The 21,082-nt window shown below is 37.7% G+C and overlaps 1 protein-coding gene across 4 annotated transcripts in view; it reads right to left on the bottom strand.

Annotated features, from left to right (window-relative positions):
• The window catches only part of LOC117208714 (acetylcholine receptor subunit alpha-like), a 105,337-nt gene that overhangs the window by 35,841 nt on the left and 48,414 nt on the right, over positions 1–21,082 (bottom strand). Inside the window, exon 3 of one of the 4 annotated variants that reach the window (XM_033450004.1) lies at positions 17,414–17,485. The exons of 2 other annotated variants lie outside the window; for them this stretch is intronic. The gene's annotated coding sequence lies outside the window, so the exon portion shown is untranslated. Of the gene's footprint in view, positions 1–16,539; positions 17,130–17,413; positions 17,486–21,082 lie in introns of those variants that run through there. One more of the 4 variants, XM_033450005.1, reaches the window with a different exon arrangement.

Genomic DNA, 21,082 nt, shown 5'->3' with positions numbered 1-21,082 from the left:
AGACAAGCCTAACAACGATAACAATTGAAACTCGCCAACTCAAAAATACATTTTAATCGCTGTTCGTGTTTTCGCCGCGAAACCTCATAATATCGTTGTTATGGCATCCTAAATGACGATCGATAACACGTTTTTCGTCCGACGTGTTTCCAACGAGATTCGAGAGAACGTAACGCCGCGCCAGGGCTGAAAAGCATGGCTCGCTCGGCGAGCAGCTTGTAATCACGACTAAACTGAGTATCGACAAGTTGCGGTCGATAACCCTTTTTTCTCTCTCTTTCCACCTCTCTCTTTTTGTTCCCTTGGACACTGATGGATGAAGGGCTTAGGACCTGGGCAATAAATCATCGTGGATCGGCCGATGAATCGACCATCTCGATGATAAGACGATCGGTCGATCCGCGTTTTCCTCGATTGTCATACAAATTGAGCTTCGTGTATACGGCATAGCAATCGAGGGATTATATTTGAAATACGGGCAGGATTTTATGTTTCTTTTATATTAGGTCGCTGTATAAGTTCAGTCTGTCAGAGTACATCTACGAATTTGATATATAGATCGCGGAATTTTATGCGTTTACGACAAAATTGAAAGATGTAAAAATGCATAGAATGCATGGAACATGCAGGAACAAAGTATAGTTACGATGTTTGTAATATTTAGTGAGCGAAATAATTCTCAGCGCTGGTTCTATTCGTTTAGTAGATATTTGTAAAAATTGAAATTATAAGATTGCCATTTTGCTTACACGAAGAAAGAACTTACGCAGTTGGTATTTTCTTCGGCTAAACTGCAGCGTAGACGGAGATCGGTGATTTTGACGGATATTCTTTTAACGTGCGATTACAAATTCTTCGCGATTCGAGAAATACGCGAATTATGCGAACCAGTAAAAGGGAAGAATAGTGATCGATCTTGATTGGATAAGTTTCTTCATTAAAGATACTGGTTTTTGAACCAGTAAATTCGAAGAAAAGTTAAGTGATCGATCGTCGATTTGTCGATACTCGATTAGTTTTCACGTTCTTCACGGACGGATAATTAAATGGCAATGTGATTAAACTGCAGAATCTTAATTAAATAGCAGTATTATTGGAAAATGGAAAAGAATGCAAAAGATCTGCCAATATGTTATCGACAATTATTTTTCATAGAAAAATTTCGGCGAATACTATCGCTTTATTCATTGCATTCGGTTTATTCTATTTGTTCCTTTATATTTCCTGTTTGCTTATTCATATTCTCGATTTCCTGTTTACTTCACTACCTTGTTGTTCAACTTATTTTTAATTTTAAGTCTCCTAGAATATCTTTCCGTAGGAAGCGCCCTAATTCTTTTCTGCGCGCCGATATTTCCTTCGTCCCCTCGCCAAAAACGTAAAACCTTTCTTCAAAACATCATTCCGCAACACGTCCGCGAACGGCAACAGCCACTTCGCCGAGCCTCGTTGAATTTGTAACATATCACCGCGCCAATTCCTCCTCTCACAGATTTTAAGCCGCGCGGTTTACCTTTCTCCCCAATGGAAAATCCAATTTTACGAAAACAAGTGGAAGATAAGTGGTGGGTAAGGCCACTCCGTCAGCGACAAAAACGCATCGAGTCGAAAGACGAAATTCAACGGGAGGAGATAAAACCTAAATTGTAAGAAGAAGAAGAAGAGTGAGAAAGGGTTAGAGGGGAAGAATGTTTACGCTGGAGCGAGAACTGGCAGAAATTTCAGATTCAAGAGGATACGAGTGCCGGTGGAACGGATGATAATTAATTTTCCATGAGGTAAATGGATGCGGTACGTGTTCCTATGCCGTCTGCCTCCGGCCATGATGGATATCTGCATACTGCATGAACCAGCTTTTCTCGAACGTGGTGAGCTGTTTACAGAGGCTGCGGCTTGTAGGCTGCAAGCTCGCCTGTTAAATACGGTTAACCGAATGCAACCGAAGAAAGAAATATTTTGAGATATTCTATTCGCAATATTTTGAATGACTGACGATTATATTGCGATTAGAAGTCGAAACGCGATCCTCGAATTTACGAAAGAATCTCGAAGAAGCGTTTAATTTTTCTCCTTTTGCCCTAAGGAGTATCTACTTTGTTCGGAAATGTTAACCGATCTTTTTCAGTAGGTTGAATGATTTTTCCTAGACCGATGAATGGACCTAAAGTCTAAACGCAAAGCCAGTTCGATTATTTTTACTTGAAACTTTTCGAGCTTCCATGGGTTTCAAGGTTTCGAGGTTTCGATTGCTTCATCCCTTGTTACGATGCATTACGGAGGCAAACACGTAATCGTTTTGTACAAAATCAAAATTTCGCTGGAAATTTCGGGAGATAAGTGGTGGAAGTTGCGAGAATTTGAGGACTTTTATAAGGAATGTGTTTGAAGGCAGAGAAAATTGGAGTCGTTGCGAGATATTTTGTTTCGCGATGTGAGCGCTAACAGAGGCAGATAAACCAAATGAATTTACGAGACTCGGCGTCGTAATTCCAACACAGCATAGAAAAATATGAACGATAAATTTTTATTTAGCAAGCGTTTTTTTTCAGGTTGCTAAAGGTTACGTGTTTTAGGGGATGATGTTTTCGTTAAACAAGTTTAATTCTATGTTTGTAGGAAACAAAAATTGAAAAAAGCGGACATGAAAATAGTGTAAATAGAATTAAGCGGGATATTGTGCTGTAATTTTAGTCTTCGTTTTCTCAGATTCGCTGAGAACGCGAATAAAAGTTCATTATTCTATATCTATTCTCAATTAATTTTAATCTCGACATATTTTATCACGCGAGCCTTCGATCTCACAAATTCTTAAATACCAACAACTTCACTGATTTGTTAGTTTTTATCTTACTAATAAAATTACATCGATAAAAATTACATCGATAAAATTATAGAATTCAGACTCAAGATCGAACAACATCCAGCGTTTCTGTAAAAATCAGTTGACGAGAGGAACGAAGAGATGGAAGGAGGGAAGGAAGAATAAGGAAAAACGGAACCTAAAGCAAGTAGAAGACATCGCGACTGTGAAAATTGTTCGAAACGGGAACAAAACCAGTGGATTCTGCCGCGAGTCTACTTTATTCACAGATAATTGAATATCAGTAGGGGTGGAGGCGTGAGAGGGTGAAATTCTGTGGGAATCCCAACGTATCGGCCTATACAGGCAACCGATCGAGGCCGATTCCACGAGAGAAAGCTCTTCTCGGTGGAATCAATTCAACTGCCGGCTGGTTCGGCTCATGGAAAATTAAATATCAACGTTCGGGTGTCTCGATCCTTTCGCAACCCTCGCAAATTTCTTCGATTTCAGTCCACCGATAACGTCGACGGCTACCCTGAAGCGCTTTGAACCCTTCGTTTCTCGACTCGACTTTACCGGATGGATTTTTGGCGAAGATAATAGTACAAAGGGATTGAAGAAGAAAGAAAGAAAGAAAGAAAGAAAGAAAGAGTGTGATATCGTAGACTGATTGCTGTTTTTTCTTGTTCGATGGTAAAAAGGTATCCCTAATGAATTTAGATGATATTTCTTCCCTGCAGTTTGATGGATTCACGGCGGAAGCTTGCTTCGTCTTTGTAAATCTGAAGTTTCGTTTTGGTAGATTGATTGAGTGGTAAAATGTTACATCTAATTGATCATGGACAATGTCTTATTATTATTATCATTTTCCGGATTAGTGTCTGTTTTTGCAGATCGATGGAGTGGTTATTTATGATGGTTGTGGACAATCTGTTATTATTAACCCTTGGGTTTGATGAATTTGTTTATCTATATCGATCGAGTGGTAAAATGTTATCTATAATGATTATGGACAATTTATTATTACCATTGTCTGTTGGTTTGATGGATTCGGCTTCGTGAATATAAGATTTAATTGTGCATGGAAGAAGGACTTCTACATAATTTCAATTTCTCAGTTTCTCGATTTCGAACGAGAATGGTACTGAAAGTGCCCGATGGAATTATCGTGGATGATTCAATCCCTCGTTTGTAGTCTATTGAATCTTCTCGAGTTCCGCGAAGTTTCTTTGGTTTCTTGGAAGAAGCGTGTTTTTCTTCAACAATGCCCCGCCTGATTTTCAACAAAGATAACATCCAGAGTAATTATCGATATCCTCGAACTTCTACGAAAGAAGTTTCCTTATTTTTTCTTTTTTTATACGTCTTCAAACTCTCGAATTTTCTCGACTCGATCGTCAAACCCGTTACAGATCATACTGATGGATCATAGATCATAGCACGCCTGAATAACAGAACTGATACATTTGCATGAAAATTGAGCTCCGTTATTAAGGGTCGTTATCGTCAACCTATCAGTTTGTTTCTGCTTCTTCGTGCTAAAAGATTGAATGCTTCTTGTGATTTCAAATAGAAGAAGAGTTGATGGAAGATTACCTTCATTTACAACGAGGAAACTTTCCTAAATGATTAGTGGATTCTTCCTCGGCTGATCATTAATATAATTTGCTCAATGAACGAATCGGAGGCGTTTTTGTCGGTGAGATATAAATAATTAACAGAAATTCAGAAAACTGTAGATACAAATCAAGGAAAATATCTCTAAAAGTTTTACTCTACAGATTTTACGCGAGGTTCGATGATTTTACAGTCGACTATGGTTACGGTGGCTTAGCAGGAAATTTAAAAGAGTAAGCAAGCAGTAAAGTAGGTTTTTTCTTAGATGCAATAGGATAGAAATATCTTCCTAACATTGCAGTTGAGAAGTTTAATCTCAAAGGTGTTAAGGAATTCGCAAATTTTAATGCATTGCTATATATATCCCGAATGGAAGACCATAAAAGAAAATACGTACATAATAACATTGATCTCTTTGCATCTTTCCATTAGAAATTTAAATGACTTATTACGAAACTCGACATGTATGTCAATGTATGTACTTGACTGTACATTTCATTTAGAAAAATAAAATCGACATCTTCGGATATCCTTTACATCTCTATCTGTCGTCATCACGTTCTGTCTCTTCTAAAACCATTCAACCTCTGTAAATGTTTCTTTCTGTTTGCTATTTGAATAATGTTTCTGAATAAAAAAGATCACGACGTAGCTATGCGATTTATCCATCAAAATTTGACCAATGTAATACACCGACCGATAAAATATTCGACATTGTCAGAGCCGATAAATCTCTATAAGGATTGAAATCAAAGTTTCACGATTAAAGATCCGGTCATAAATATGTAATGCATCGATAACCAATTCTCCAATGTGAGAGAAAGCTAAATCAATTATGAAAGCCCTGGTGACAGAGTCAAAGACAGAGAATCGGATGATAAACATTCCGGATGAATTCAGCACAGTTAAAAGTTTAAGTTCGACAAGTTTTCGCCATCCAGGATGAGCAGTTGCATGACTTGTGATCAAGTCTAGTAGTCCTTCGACAGTTTCATCCTCATTGGAAACGTCAGTATACACATTCTACTTGAAAGACGTGGCACGAGTGTTCCGAGATATTCGAGGAGAGGGATACGGTGGCAAACTTCCAAGGAAAACGCGTCCTGGTCGCATGTGTGTCACGCAGAATGCAAAAGGATCGGCCGACTGCATCAAAATGCTACTATCCAGTGGTGCAGAAACCTGTTCAACCATAGAGGATGCGATAACGACGATTCGGCGATACAAGAAAATCCAGTTTTGCAATTCGCAGATCAAGTTTGTTCGACGAGCGGGTTGAAATGCTGTTCAGAGTAGCAGTGGAGAGTATGTTCTTTTCGAATAGCGGCTAGAAATCGATGTTTTGACATCGTTTCATAGTATAGAAAGCAGATACAGCGAGTGGTATTCAAGCAATTTTTAGAAATATTTATTGTAAAAGATACTTAGAAAATTTTTTAATGATCCTTGTACGTACGTGTTATGTGAAAAAGGCATATGATATTTGTTTCTACGGAAAAATGTGCAAAAATATGAATAATATAGAAAATGAACCAATTGATACAATATTAAACGTTACAAATAAGGGAACTAACTAATCTTCTTAGATTCACCCAATGTTTGCATCCAGATCCCTTAACTGTCATTTAGTATTCAAACAGAGACAGAAGATAAATTTTCCTTTTTATTATCAGACTATTTCTATTACGATTAACCACGTTCTTCGATCGTATACAACTTGCGCAACACAAGTTACTAGATTCTTTCTATCAGACTAGATTATCCGAAAATGATCAAATTACAAAAAGTTACCAGATTACCATTTTTAATTCGTTCCTGTTACTAAACTATTCGAAAGAATTTTGCGATCAAATAGCATCTTTAAAAACAATCAAAGGAAGAATAGAAACTACTGAGCTGACGCTATCAAGATATTATCCCAAAAATACCCATAAATCAAAATCAGTATCGATTTCCCCAAATGGCACAAGTTCCAAAGAAATAACTGTTCGATACTCATAATCATTTCAGTTTACATTAATCGTCTCTCGCGCTATCTTTTTGATTTCTTCTTCACTTCTTCAACTTCTTTTTTCATTTCTCGAAGAGCTTGGAGTAGTCAGTGAAAAATGAATTTCATTCGAGCGGTTGTCCATCCATTTATTTGTCCATTAGACGCAGCAGCGAAAATGCCTGGAACTCACTCCCCCCCACTTTCAGGATTTACGATTTTCCGTAAATTGAGTTTCGAGCCGGTGGACGGCGGCGCGACAGATCGTCCGGATGGAAATGGAAACGTCGATGAAAAATATTCGCGGAACGCCTCAAACGAGAAACAAACGCTGCACCCTCTATGCTTCGACATCGGATTATAAGCGATTTATCACGCGTGCATCGTAAACTAGCAACGCCTGTGTTCTCATTTATGGAAAAGTATCGATTTTCACAACGATCTTTGTTTATTTACTTTTTCTTGTTTTTTTTCTTCTTTCTGTGCCTTTTATTCGACGGCTTAGTGCTTCAATTCAATGATTGTAAACTGTGATTTATCACGCGTGCATCGTAAAATGGTAATATGCGCGTGATCTCGTTTATCAAAGATTCTCATCGATTCCTCCAACGATTTTTCTTTCATTTGTTTTTTCTATTGGCAGTTTACCGTTTGAGGAAAAAGCTTCAGCGATGTGTAGTTTATTAGAATAATTTACATCATCTTTTCTGATAGAAATCGACGCGAGAGTCCGATTTGATCCGAGGCAAGTGGAGTTTCGAGAGAACCCGTTAGGTCGATGACTGAAATCGATCTTCCGAGCTAATTTTAGTTTATTGGTGATGCTGAACACGGTTGCTGGCGATTGACACTTTGCTATATTTACAAGCTGGTTTTGTGTTTATCATGGGTGAAAAACAAACACGAAGATTAGTTCGCGTAATTATATATTAGGAACTGAAACTCCGAAATTCGTACTTTCTAAGACGATTCTTAAGAAATTGTCTAAAAACGCTCGAAAACCTTCGCTCTTGTACGGAAATTTAATTTTAAAGTGAATCAAAATCGTATAAATCCCATCGTATAATCGAAAAAGTAAAACTATAGGTGCAGATATCGTCGGTGAAATCGCGAAAAGGTGTCGCTAAGGAGGAGGAGGAGGTAAAAACACGGCGGTTCGAAGGAAGGAAGAAGGGAAAAGGTAAGGCAGAAACGGTCGGTCGGTCGGTTTGCAAGTAGGTCGCATCTCACGGCTCAATATCACCGAATACTCTTTTGTGTCCTCTTCTAAATTGGGTTACGAGGGTGCCGCAACCGTTAGCTGCTGGCTGCGGCTTCTTCTTGCACCGAGCCATGGCTCCTCAGAATTTCAATATGCCAATTTTTTCTCTTAGACTACCCTCGCCCTTGTGTACATTGTCCTTTTCTCCCGCATGCTTAGCGAATTTCTATTTCCCAACGAATCCCTGATCGAACCTGATCGAACAATTGCTTTCTTTCTAATATCGTCGTGTAATATGTAAACATCATTGGTTCGAATGTTCAGGATTATTTAGACTTTCTTTTGGCCGGATCTTTCTTTCAAATGACTATAATAACATAATAATACGGACTATCACACGCACAAATTTCTTGCAATTTTATTTATTACGAGATTCTCTGTTCCGGTAGGCTTCAATAATACCAGAAGAATTATAAGAATGTTTTTCTAAAAGTTACCTTGACACGTATTGGACTTATTAAACCATGGGGACCAGCACGGAGAAGAAATTGTTTCCATTAACAACGATACGATTAAAATGTGTCCTTTACACGTATTTATCTATAATTTGAATTCTGTGTCGGTTCCACTAACGCTCAGCCGATACTTTTTTTTTTTTACAAAATATGACACCTGGACGATATTGCGTTCGTTTCTCCTACTTAAATGTTTACATTTGCATACATTTTTTCCAGCAGTATTAACGCAAACCGCTTTCGTAACTAGAAAGTTTACACTGGAATTACCAACAATTAAAACACGGAACTTGTACCACAGAGATCAAAACGCAGGAGGAAAAGTTTCTCTTCAAGTATTTAGTAAAAAATCTGCAAAAGTTCATCGTTATAAATTAACAAAATTCCTACGACGAATAATTCCAACCAACGTTTTCACCTTAGCTTTAGAAAACCCTCCCCATTCGATATTATTATTATCCCCTAAAATCCAATTATTTCCGCCAGTAGAAACGGCCCGTGCAAAGACCGCGAAACATTTAGCGAATGACGCATGAATACGAAGGGGCCGTTTCATTTTGCAACGAGCGTCGGGGTATTGCTAAAAAGCCAGGATACGAATGATCCCGGAGACACCCTCATCAAAGATTCAGGGGATTCGTGGCCCCGGGTACAGCGAGCTCTCTTTATTTCGGGATGCGGTATTTCGATCGCGGCGCGACTCATTAAAATAAGATTCTATTTGGCGGCCGATGCCGGTAGCTTGGTGGATGGGTGGATCGTCGGGCGAGCAGCGTCAGGCCCCAGCGAAATTGAATTTGACGACGCGTCATGCTCGTGGAATTTCCGTGAGCGGGAATTAATTGGACGCTCGGAAACGAATCGATCTGACCCGATGCCGACGTTTCTCCCGTCTCCATATTTGCAAGTTAAACTTCGCGCGACTAATTGTACATCGACGCTATCCCATCCACTACGCTCCTCCCCATGACGTCCGATTCGCGATTCGAAAACCGAGTTTTCCATCGATCGAATTTCCCGGCTTGTTTCGATCACCTCGGTTTGGGCTAGGTCCGTGTCGTCCATAAAGTTTCAGGTTCGAGTTTCTGAATCGACGTTCGGCGAAAATTTCAACCGAATCCGATTCGTTTCTAGTCGTAGCGATCGAGTTGATCGCTTGATTATCGAATTTGTTCTTGGTTATTAAATTTGTCCGGTTTCTTTCTGGATCTGTTTCAATATTTTTGTTACGGCTACCCGAACACATTGGAAGATATAATTGTTGGCTCTCTTTGTTGCGTCGTTTAAAAATTGTAACTCTCTTGTGCGATGTTTGTCATATTTTAGGACTTTTGTCATAACTACGATACTACGAATAATCGTATATTTTAAGATACAATCATTTATAAGATTACATAGCACGATTCACGGTACATTAAGGTATTAAATACTTAAAGTATTGAACAGAAGGATGTGTACTTTTATCGACGATCTATTGTAACCCGATGCTCGTTGTCTTTATTTTTCTATGAAGTATTACGTATTAAAGAACTTTAGCCCGTGAACAAATAAATAAATATTTGGATTAGTTAGTCGATGAAGGATCATCTTTCTATATCGTCTATGCAGACATAGATTTACACGATCTGAAAGACTTGATTTCAATAATTTTGTTTAATACAATACCATTCGAAAGATAAATCTATTAAGTTGTCCGAGAAGTGTCTTTCTTTCGCAAACCTGCTTTTTACAACAGTGCACCTTCATACAAACGTGAAGCAAAGTCTGTGAAATGGCGCGGTGTTTATCTAAACAGAACAAAATGGATACGTAATTCGACAAAATAATATAAAACAAAAAACGTGCGTCTATTATTTTTTCATAAAACGAAAGAAACTTTTCGGACAATCTGATAAATAGAAACTACCAGATTCTTGACAACAGTACGCGAAATCTTTCCTTCCTTATACTTGGAGCGGACAACTCATCTTCTTTGTGTCTCGTGAACTATCCATCATTCGCAGCGACCCTTCTCAGACAGCGTTTGTCCTTCGGTTTTGCCAACGTTTTATATTTTATCCAAACCGCGTCTTTTCTCTATATCGCGTTATTTATTCATAAATTGTGGAAGAATTTAAAACGACTGTGAGTACAACAGCCTTTTCAACAACTTCGTGTGTATATCACTTGCTTCCTGTTTCTCTTCCAGCTAAATAGATTCAAAGGACAGTCGGCTACATACGAAGAAACTGAAATCCATAGAATGTACGGAGACGAGGGCGGCGCGGCGGTAAATGAAGAAACGGAGATCCATACGAAGTACAAAGGACGTCGCTGAGGGGTTAAAGAAGGAAAGAAAGAAGATAAAAGGTATTTCAAATGAAAGGATGAAAAATGCACCTTGTAAAACACGCGGCCTTACGTTTTTCAGTGTCATACAGGGTAATATCATTTATGGTTTCTTTGAACTAAGATTTAATTCGATGTTCATATTTTCTCAATGACGCAGGGTATCGAATAGAATGAAATACTCGGTATTATCGATGAATACGGTAATATTTACGGTAATTATAATATTTATTGGCAAGATTTATCCTTTCATATTCTGCACACAACGTGCAAATTTTTATTCGAAAAATATATCATAAATAATTTCATACACCCACGATAATTAACTTGCAATGTGAAACTTTCGGTTTAACGAAATTTGGCTATACAAGCACGTTGAAATTGCTGATGGATCATATTAGAAAAATTGCCCGAAGGATTAATTTTCATTTTACGATATAGCAGAACGACTAATTCGTGTCCTGAATACATACATATCGAAACATTACGAAGGAAGTGCGAATCTAGCAGAATTTGGAAAGAAGATAAGAAGATACCATACGGGAGAAATTTTTACTAGTAGAAGAGACGGAAAACCGAGGAACATCGTCGAAGAGTCGAGGTGAGAGGAAGTTGGGCTTGTGGAACATGCTACGAGGCATGCACGAGAAGAAAAACGAGTTTTTCGCCGTCCCGGCCGAGCACTTTTCTCGTTTATAACAATAAGAGAGGCGTTAGGGTGCTCGAAAGTTGTGACTCGCTCGCGAGCAGAAAATCTGCCGTGCCTTTGTCACCGTATCGCGATGCACTCTCAACGATGCTAAACCCGACGACACGTACAAGAATACGCTTCTCTTTTCTTTCCTTTATTTCGTTTACATTCTTTACACCCTTGCAGAAATACATTCTTCCACGGAACTTTTGCCAGTTTTAGAAGATTCGAGAGATTCTTTCGGAAGAACCTTTTATTGCAAAGTGTTTTATGCCACAGATATTTATTGATTGTGAGAGTAGACGTTGTTAATGACATTTCTTGAACGAGATTTTTTATACAATGCCATTAATACAAATTTCGGATTAAGTTTCTTACAAACAAAAGAATACTATTTATTATTTGACTACGGGTTTCTAAACATTTGTAGGAAATTTGGAAATGCAAAATAACACGGAATGCACGTAACACGGAAAAAATATTCAAAGTATTAACGCTTTCTATATAATAGCTGAAAGTAAGATAATTTTCTACTTAGTATTTTCTTAATTATATTTTCAAAAGTACGAATTTGCTTAATATCATCGTCGGGATCGCGTCTATCGTTAGCCAAGAAAGATAGGCTCGAACAGAGATATTTCTCATTAGCGTATGAAATAAATAAATTCACTGAATTCTAAATTTAATTAAGTGGTGTATACCAATAGCGGTACTTATTGCAAATCCTTTATCAAATACAAGGTGATCTGCAAGAGTTGATGCAGTAAATGCCACAAAAGAGAATTGTGTTAACATTCAAACAGCATTAAACAAATTATCCGTAAACGAAACTGAAAGGCCAATTGTTCGAGTAGAAGCGATTACTCGATGAATTCGTATTTGTTTCATTAACATGTATTTGGGGAACAATTTTCGATAGAATAAATGCTGTTAGCAAATCGTTGTAATCATCCGCAGCTTCGATGTCTACAGTGGTATCATTATACGATGGCATAAGCAATTTTATTAAAACTATGCTTAAAACTGCAAGGAGTTTGAAAATGAAACTGAAAATGTTATTCCAATGAAATACAGAAAACAATGACAAATTACAAATAAAATATTTTTCGATAATAACAATGAGAACAATGTACAGTTGGAAGGAGTTTGTGTGTTAAATTTACGTACCTGTATACGATTATAACGAGGAAGCATTTATATATTGTAAAACTTATATTACAGAAATTCATATTACTTCTATTATGTATATTATATTACACTATTATATATACCAATTTATATTACACCATTAAAGTTGTAAAATAAAATGCTGGTGAGTTAGAAGTGGAAATTGAACAGTTTGATATATTAAGTAAGACTGAGAATGTATTCATTGCTTCTGAAAAGTTGAATTTTATAATAGAAAACAAAATTATATCCACATTTCTCGGTACTGAAATTGGTAAAAGATTATTTACGCGCTACTTTTTTGCAACATAATACACTGGCATGACTGTACATAGAAATGAATATTCTAAAAATACTTTGTTACCAGGATATTATTGATAAGTTCAGAGATGAGAAAATTAGAAAATAAAAATGTTCAATTCCTTAAAATAATTTAGTAACGATTTTTTATTTACATTTTATATTCCTTAAGTCTGAGACAAATCATTGTTCCTATAAAAAGAGCAACGACTTTGATTTGTATGCTTAGGGTTCGAAAAGCTTCAGACACTGCCGTGATCATCGTTGTCACGTTCATATAAGAGATAGGATTAAAGGCAGTAGAAATGAAGAAAAGAAAGAGCAATTTCAAACGAAGGGTCAAGTTTCCAAAGGTTCAAACGAAATTCCGTGGCACGTAACGAGTGTTAACTCCTCGATCGACCAGATCCAAATTCCTCATTCCCTCCGAAACTACCCTGTGAAAGAAGTTCTCTACGCCGGTTGAACTAGAAGTCGAGTCAAACTACCCTCTGGCGATCATTGAACGGGTCTTTGTCCCGAATCTAATACGACGAAGTCAGACGAGGAATAAAACGAATCTCTGAACAAAAGACTAAAGGCCAAGAACAAATTTCTTATTTTAATCGATATTTTATCGATATTCAATCGATATTAACAGACGTTCGCGAACCCTTTCTTATCTGTGCACAAAATATCTCTTTTCGTGTCATTTACACGATATTTCGAAGATAGATATATATTTCGCCGGTTTTTCCCAATAAGACGCGAGATTTCACATGTTTTGCAGTAAAAATATCAAGGGTTAATCAAAGAGCATCCAAATGTCCTAAAAATATTAATTTTCCTCTTGTATTATATTGCATTTATTGCATGCAATAACGAGCGTATAAATAAGGAAATGCTTGCTCTATAGTAAAGAATTTAAAAGCAAGTTTCTTACATATTTTGAAGCACCATAAATATAGGACGACTTCTAAATTTTTATTCGTGGTAAGGAATACGAGTTAAATTAAGATGAATCTAATGCAATAATTTTTCCCTATTTATATCCTCACCACTGTACCTATATTATCACTTTATTGATGTTTATACATTCATAGATGCAGAAATGCACAGGATGCGAATATAATATGCAAAAGTATCTAAACTATTCAAGGTACAGTACTTGTAATATTTAACAGGTGAAGCAAATTCCTCTTCGCCTATGTTTCTAAACATATGAAAATACATAAACAACCGCTGTATGATTATCACGTTTGCACAGATTTTTTCAATCTTCGAAATTTCTTGGCGTAATGTCTATTCCTTTATATCCGAATGCCATCGGAATAAAATAGCGTCGTTAAAAAGTTCGTCTTGGTGTGTAAGCTCGACGCAAACGGGATGAACTGTATTAAGAAGCAACCTTTACCGATTCCAGTGTCTCGAGACGCGGAAATAAAGGTGAAAGGTTAACGAGCAACCTGTCGTTCGCCAAGTCGCTGCGTTTCGAGACCTGCAATATCCGAAGTTCACAGAAGGCCCCCGTCCCGCCGCGAAAGAGCGCACGCCCATATTTCCCTGGATTTTGCATTATTTCTTCGTCACGGCAAATGGATTTTCATCTTTTACCGGGGATAAGGATTTCATATCAAATATTTATAGCGGGACGATAAGGCGACGAAGTTCGTCGTCGTGCGAGCGCGTCACGTTCAGTTGACAAGAGGACGGGAAGCTTAAACTTTCAACCGTGTAACGACTGCAATACCAGCGAAACTTGCTGTCTTCCCGGTTTCTAGGGGCCGACTTTTGACGCTCTTTCATCCCTATCCTCGCGAGAGAATAACAGAGGGGAGGAAAAGAGAAGGAGTAAGGCGTGGCAGATAAGAATTTGTAAGGAACAGTCGTCGTTCCTTAGGTCTTGGAGGGATCATACTGCTAAATAAAGTAAAATCGATGTAACGGGAGAATTGGCTTGTCTTATTTTATGGCGCAGTTTTCCAGATTCGAGGTACAAGGGGCTAAAATGTATGCTTCTACGGTACACACGGAGAAAGTTCGATAGATTCTTCGACGACATGGAAATGTGTTTTGACAACTATTTAGAAAACTTTGTATAATTTGTTATAAAAGCAACATGTTTACTTCCACGTGAATTTATGATATGTATATACTTTGCCCTGGCAGTTGCAACAAATTGAAATATACCATATTCGTCGTAACGTTTAATTTTTGCAAACTATCACATTGTGTTTGCCAATTTTTTCTGATCATGTCATCTGAATCATTCACACTGTTGATCATTTTTTAGCCCATAAAATTTATCTTACTGCAATCATTCTAAACGATCTAGTAACATGAGCCCACTATGACAGCCAACACGTTGAACGATCTTTGGATAATATTTGGTTACAAAATGTCGTAATTTGAAAACTCTATATTTCTTGAATTAAACGATCTTCTTAACAAGCAAAAATTCCAATTATGAACGTTCAACGTAAAGATATTTTATTACAGGAACTCTCTTATATCGTCAGAAATGTCCACCCATTATGTTTTTGATTTGTATAACCTAATTAGCAGTGTAACATCCCTTGTTAATTAAACGTTGGCTTCTATTGATCATAAAACGCGATAAGAGTAAAGGAACGTTAATTTCCCAAGGCAAATATCAATTATCAAAACCAACTATCCCTCCGAATTCAATTTTCAAACTAGAAACCAATTCTAAAACTCGCTATGTACATATAGTACCACGAAGAAGTGTAATCGAGACTCGTCTATCTTCCCTGAAGCAGCAAAACGAGAAAAGAAAAAGAAAGAACACAATAATGAATCCACGCGTGCTCGAGAATAATCCAGGAATGCCTACGATTCGCATAATCGCGATGAACCGTGCAACGAGTACCGTGAAGTCGCGCCGCCGCGGAAAAGGTCATTCATTCAGCGAGGATTACTTCATTCCTCGACTTTCGAGGCGCACACGAATTCCACGACGTTCCGTGTCCGTTCAATTGAAAATCCCAATAGGTTCGAAGGTCCTCCCCGCTAACCTATTCCTCGCCCTGTCCCCACAACCATGATTCCGCCCTGGAATTCGAAGGCCATTCTGAACATGCACACACGTGCATCTATGCCTCGATCCAATAAGCGAGCGCCCAGTCAATTGTGTATGTTAAAATATTCCGCGTGCCCGGCTTTCATCGAAACGGGTGGTCAGGGGATAAAGGACGAAAGAGAACAGACAGTTTGACTGACGTACAGCGGGTGGAAAAATTTCGGATTTCGTGTTTCACTACGTTTTCATGCGAATGTTGAGAAAGATGTAAATTTTGATGGGAATTTCCAAAGGAAGTTGCAGGAAATTTATTTGAGTAGATAGTAAAAGAGAATATGTCTGTTACATTGACTTGATAAAAAAAAAAAGAAAAATACATTGGGCGAAGTTATACTGTGATACGTTTATAGTATACTAAAGAAATATTTCACAAGTATTTTTTACAATTGGCAATTGTTCGTAGTAAAGGGGTGAAAATAGTCGTGAAATTCGAGAAGGAACTATACCTTTAGACACGAAGAAACAAGTTTCTAAAATTGCGTTATTAAATTGGGAATGTGGTTATATAATTGCCCTACTAAATGTTAATTCAGTTTCACGTAAATTTGCACGTGCGATGGATTAAGTATAGGTAGATCAAGTATAAGAGTAAAGGGATTATACATTCTGTTAGATGTTTGCACATTTGACAAGCGCATGCATCAAGCATTGTTAGCAACAAGAAATTTTCCGGAATACGTTTCCTAAGTTTCGATTCTATATCGGAAGATGAATAACGTAAATGGATAATTTTATACATCACGTACATAGATAATTTTGCAATCGCGTTATACAAAAACGTGGTGACAAGTTTCTGATTGTGTTAAATAAGTACCGCGTAATATTACTATATATGTGTGTAAACTCACCTAATTCCCATCAACTTCGTCCACTCTGGAGGACACTTTCGAACAGTTCTACAAATGTTCGGCCAAACTTTCATCGCTCTACACCATCTCTATCGACTCGGAGCAACACACCACCAACTGCCACAACTGTCCACAAATTTCACAACAGAGACAATAATTCACTCGACTCCCGACACGTGATCCCACGGCTCGCCCTCCAAACACGTGTTACATTGTACATCGAATTCGAGCGTTGGTAGCACAGTGCCAGCGGTATAAAGGTAGGATTAGTTCTCAATTGACGCGGTTCGTTCGTTCGTCGGTTGATCGACGAGCGCGAATTGCCCCGTGGACAACGTTCGTGACGTAGCCAGGAAATTTGCCGAATGGTTTGGAGAATCGGCAGGCATCGACGAGAGAAAGTGACGAGTGCCGGGCAAACGGCGATGCCAGGGACGTTTAATTGGACGATATTTGCCGAACGCGTGTAATCACCTGTTGCACCGGCAGGAGAAGCGCGCTGATAGTGGCTAGACGAAATAAATTCTTGTCAAATGGCCTCCAGGCGATGTTTGCTTTCAGGGACAAGTTCTAAATTCGTCGTTAGGAACGATCAACGCGACGGTTTCGGTTTGAGGGGCGCGGATTAACTGACTTCGGTTTGACATTGCGAGGACTCGATAGTGGATCTAGTTCGGTCGAAATTTGGTGGGGATTCCCCGTCCGACCGAATAGGCTAATGCAGGTAGCTGGAACGGTGGAAGGGGAAACGGTGGATATAGCAATTTTCATTTACATTTACGTAGAGCGGCGATTTTTAAGCTTTTTCATCCCATGGCGCACATGAACTAATAACTACAATTCTGCGACGCATTAAAACATATGTTAGACATACGTATATATAGATTTGGTCCAAGACAGGGTATTCATTCACACCGGATGGATATCCTTGTCTTTATTTGGCAACCTAAGGAAAAAACATGTTTTAAAACATCCTATCAAATAAATATCGTCAATCTGTTCTTATGCTCTATCGAATGACAACCAATACGTTGTTGTTTCGAATCCGCATCAGAATTTTTCATCTTCTTTTTATTTTCTGGCGAAATTATGCGGGACGATATAGGGACACCCCGTATAAAATTTTTTACACATACAAATACACAGGGTGGTTGGTGACTAGTGGTACAAGCGGAAAGGTGGTGATTCTACGCGAAAAAAGAAGTCGAAAATATAGAATAAAAATTAAAAAAAAAAGAATTTCTTTTTTTAAATTTTTCCATCGAGACAACGATCTACAGTGAGATCCGTTATAACGAGACGTGATAAAGTGCACGCGTACCGAGCGAAAATTCAAAATCGATTTTCTCGAAAACAAAGCCTCAAACGAAAAATTTTTATTCTATATTTTCGACTTCGTTTTCGCGTAGAATCACCCCCTTCCCGCTTGTACCACTAGTCACCAACCACCCTGTATATATATTACCTTTAACGATTGTACGATTATGATTTTGAGACATATAGGAAATATATAAGCAAAGATTACAATCAAACATCGCTATGTATTAAAAAGTAGTGATAACATTATTTGTCACCTCGCTTCCAACTCCACTGAAACAACAACGTACATAGTATCCCCAGTATTTTATATTTATAACTTTACCCAAAATCTGCTAAAAGAATCGTACCCATTAATTTTACTCTGTACCATCAACCTTTTAACCACACCACCTGTTGACCAGATTCTCCGATGTATCGTACTAAAGAGTAAACCTTGGAAATCGGTCTTTCCATACAAAGCGATCCGCAATTCCCATTGAAATAACGATGAGATTAGAAACAGGCGTGGTGGACAAGGATGAAACACGGGGGGTGGTTGGCTGAAGTACGTCTCCGTGTTGCTAGAGTAGACATTAAGGGGAGTATTTCTTAATTAGCGGCTCGCCTCGAAAAACGAGGTGATTCGAGCCAAGTCAGCCGCTCCCTCGATGTGCCAAGCCCTGTTACCAGCTCCTCGTAGATCACGATTTGCTTTAAGTATCTTAAGTTCTTTAAGGTTGATGGAAAGAGAGAGAAAACAGGGAGCTCGTTTGCAATTCGTTGTCACGAGTACGTCGGATATTAATCGCGCGATGTAGACGTTGATGAAAATACAGAAAGCCGGTAAACAAATTGTGGTGTTCGTAAATAACGCGACAAGATAGAGTAACGAAGGGAAAATGGTGTCTGCTGATGAATGGAAATACGTCGACGAAAAGCATAAAGAATTAAGTTGAGAATTCTTTGTGAAACGTGATAGAATTTTTCATTTACTTTTCCCTTACGTATACTTTTATTGCATAGCTAAAGTTTATTCAAATATCTTCAATGGGGTTGAATATAAAAATGTTGAATTATTAAATTAATCGTTGTTTCATCTTCAGAGATTGTTCTGCATTAAAGATAACAATTTCATATGAAAGATTAATTTAGGTATTAAACAGTAACAAAAAGCGAATCGATCTTCTTCTCTTTTTAATACAATTTTTTTATTTTTCGATAAACTGATTGATAGAGAAATCGTTTAGAAAATTATATTTATTCGAGATAGAGTGAATTTCCGATTATCGATTATCGATTCCGATAACGTAGCAATTATTTAAGTAATTATATAATTTCAGAAAGATGTTATCGTGAATTTAACAGAGCTCAGGTACAAATGGCCTGATCAGGATTCTCGTATCGAGTAAACGAATCGAATACCACGGTAAATGTAGCAAGATAGTAGTTCGCTAAGTAAACGGAGATATACTTGATGGTCATCAGGAAATAAATAGCCCGGGTTACGGAAATTACGAGATCTCCGGCAGGAATTCGACGTAACCCGTATATTAACCAGGGAAAATCTACCGGTAAACGGAGATATTTCTTGGTAAAATGTATCTGTTTCGCGTGCAAAACATCAGTTTTATCAGGAAATTGTGGTACTAAACTTGATTTCTAATAATATCGTTGATCTTGACAGGAAACTAAAAAATTCGGGTTACTGGAAAAATTGAGAAGCGGAGAATATACATAGAATTAACAGTCTTCGAAATTTTTAATTAATATTATCTGGCTAAAAAATATGGATAAAATGAAATCATTTATTTATAAGAATATATCGTATATGTATAGATCCGACATACCATATGTATATTTGACAGGTAGACATCGTGACATAATTGATTAAAATTCAAATTAATATTTTTTCGTATAATCGGTGAGAAATTTCAACAAACTGTAATACGTCACTTTGTTGTTCTGCTTTGCTTCAGGAATAACGAAAAGAAAAGACTCCGGCCAGGTACAAAATTCGGAAAAAAAGCTGAACTTAATATCGAAATCGCGAGAAGGGGAATCTATTTCAACGATTGAAATCGAGAATCGATGAGGCGAGGGGGTTAAAGGGGGCGCGATAATGAAAATCCATCCTTTCAATATCTCTCCGATAGATATCGACGGAGAGAAAGTACAGAGGAGTGGCAAAAAAAAAAAAAAACTGCCCGGAACGAGAAACGACGAGTCGTGTCGAAGCGGAAAATGGAATGCAGCAGCTTTGTATTCAATTGTTTCGCCTAAATTTGTTTCCAACAAAAAAGAAGTTACTTCACCTAAGCTCGTTGAAAAAGCAAAAACTAAAAAAGAGAACACACACACAAAAAAAAAGGAAAAAAGGGAAGGTAGGAAAAAGGGCGAAACCGGTAACGCCTAGCAAACTCATCGATCTGCATTAAACTTTTGCTTTATAATATCGAGATACACTTGTGACCAACTATACATATATATGGCCGAATTAACTCTCCACCCTAATTTTGAATTACGTTTCAGTTCATAAAATCGAAGATTTATATGAAGACATATTTCAAAAGCTAATATGTAGTTACTTTTAGATTTTAAGCTTTTACGATGATTAGACATGTTTGTGGTATTTTAGCTTTTGATCGTTTTTTCGGGTCTGCTTTGATAAAGTGAACTTGTATGTTCACGAGACATTGGAAAGAAGTGTACTAATAAATACGATCGAAACTCGAAAAACCATAAATATGTCAACTAATAATTAGATTTAACAAGTATAGCCATAAAATGTATACATAAACCAAAGTGTTAACTTCTTTCCAAAAATGGGAAGAAGGAAACGAAAAAAAAGAGAACAAAGTAGAAACAAGAGCAAAAATAAAATGCACAAGTAGACGAAAAAAGCGCAGATGAAGAATATCAAATCGAGACACATGGAATAATTATGGCAGTTAGTAACTTCCGTTTGGCGTATGTACGCTATTGGTTTCCGACTTTGTTTTCGGATCTCGTTTACTTTTTTTTACCTTTCTTTTTTTGATTTCATGGGTCGTCGATTGCAGGACAATTTTGCATATCGAACGCCGCGGGCTATTATTTGAGCGTCGACACCGAAAAGCTCGTTTTTCCAGACTCTCAATGATGGACAATCGATCAATCGCGGCGCACCATCGATGTGACGAACCATAAAACTTCCTTTCATAAACACTCGTTATTTTTCCCGTTTTTCTCGTTAGACGAAACAGGA

Source organism: Bombus bifarius, unplaced genomic scaffold (assembly GCF_011952205.1).
Source record: "Bombus bifarius isolate JDL3187 unplaced genomic scaffold, Bbif_JDL3187 scf7180000008161, whole genome shotgun sequence".
NCBI classification, from domain to species: Eukaryota; Metazoa; Arthropoda; class Insecta; order Hymenoptera; family Apidae; genus Bombus; species Bombus bifarius.
The sequence above is the reverse complement of the archived record's forward strand: the minus strand, read 5'-3'. Positions and strand labels throughout refer to the sequence as shown.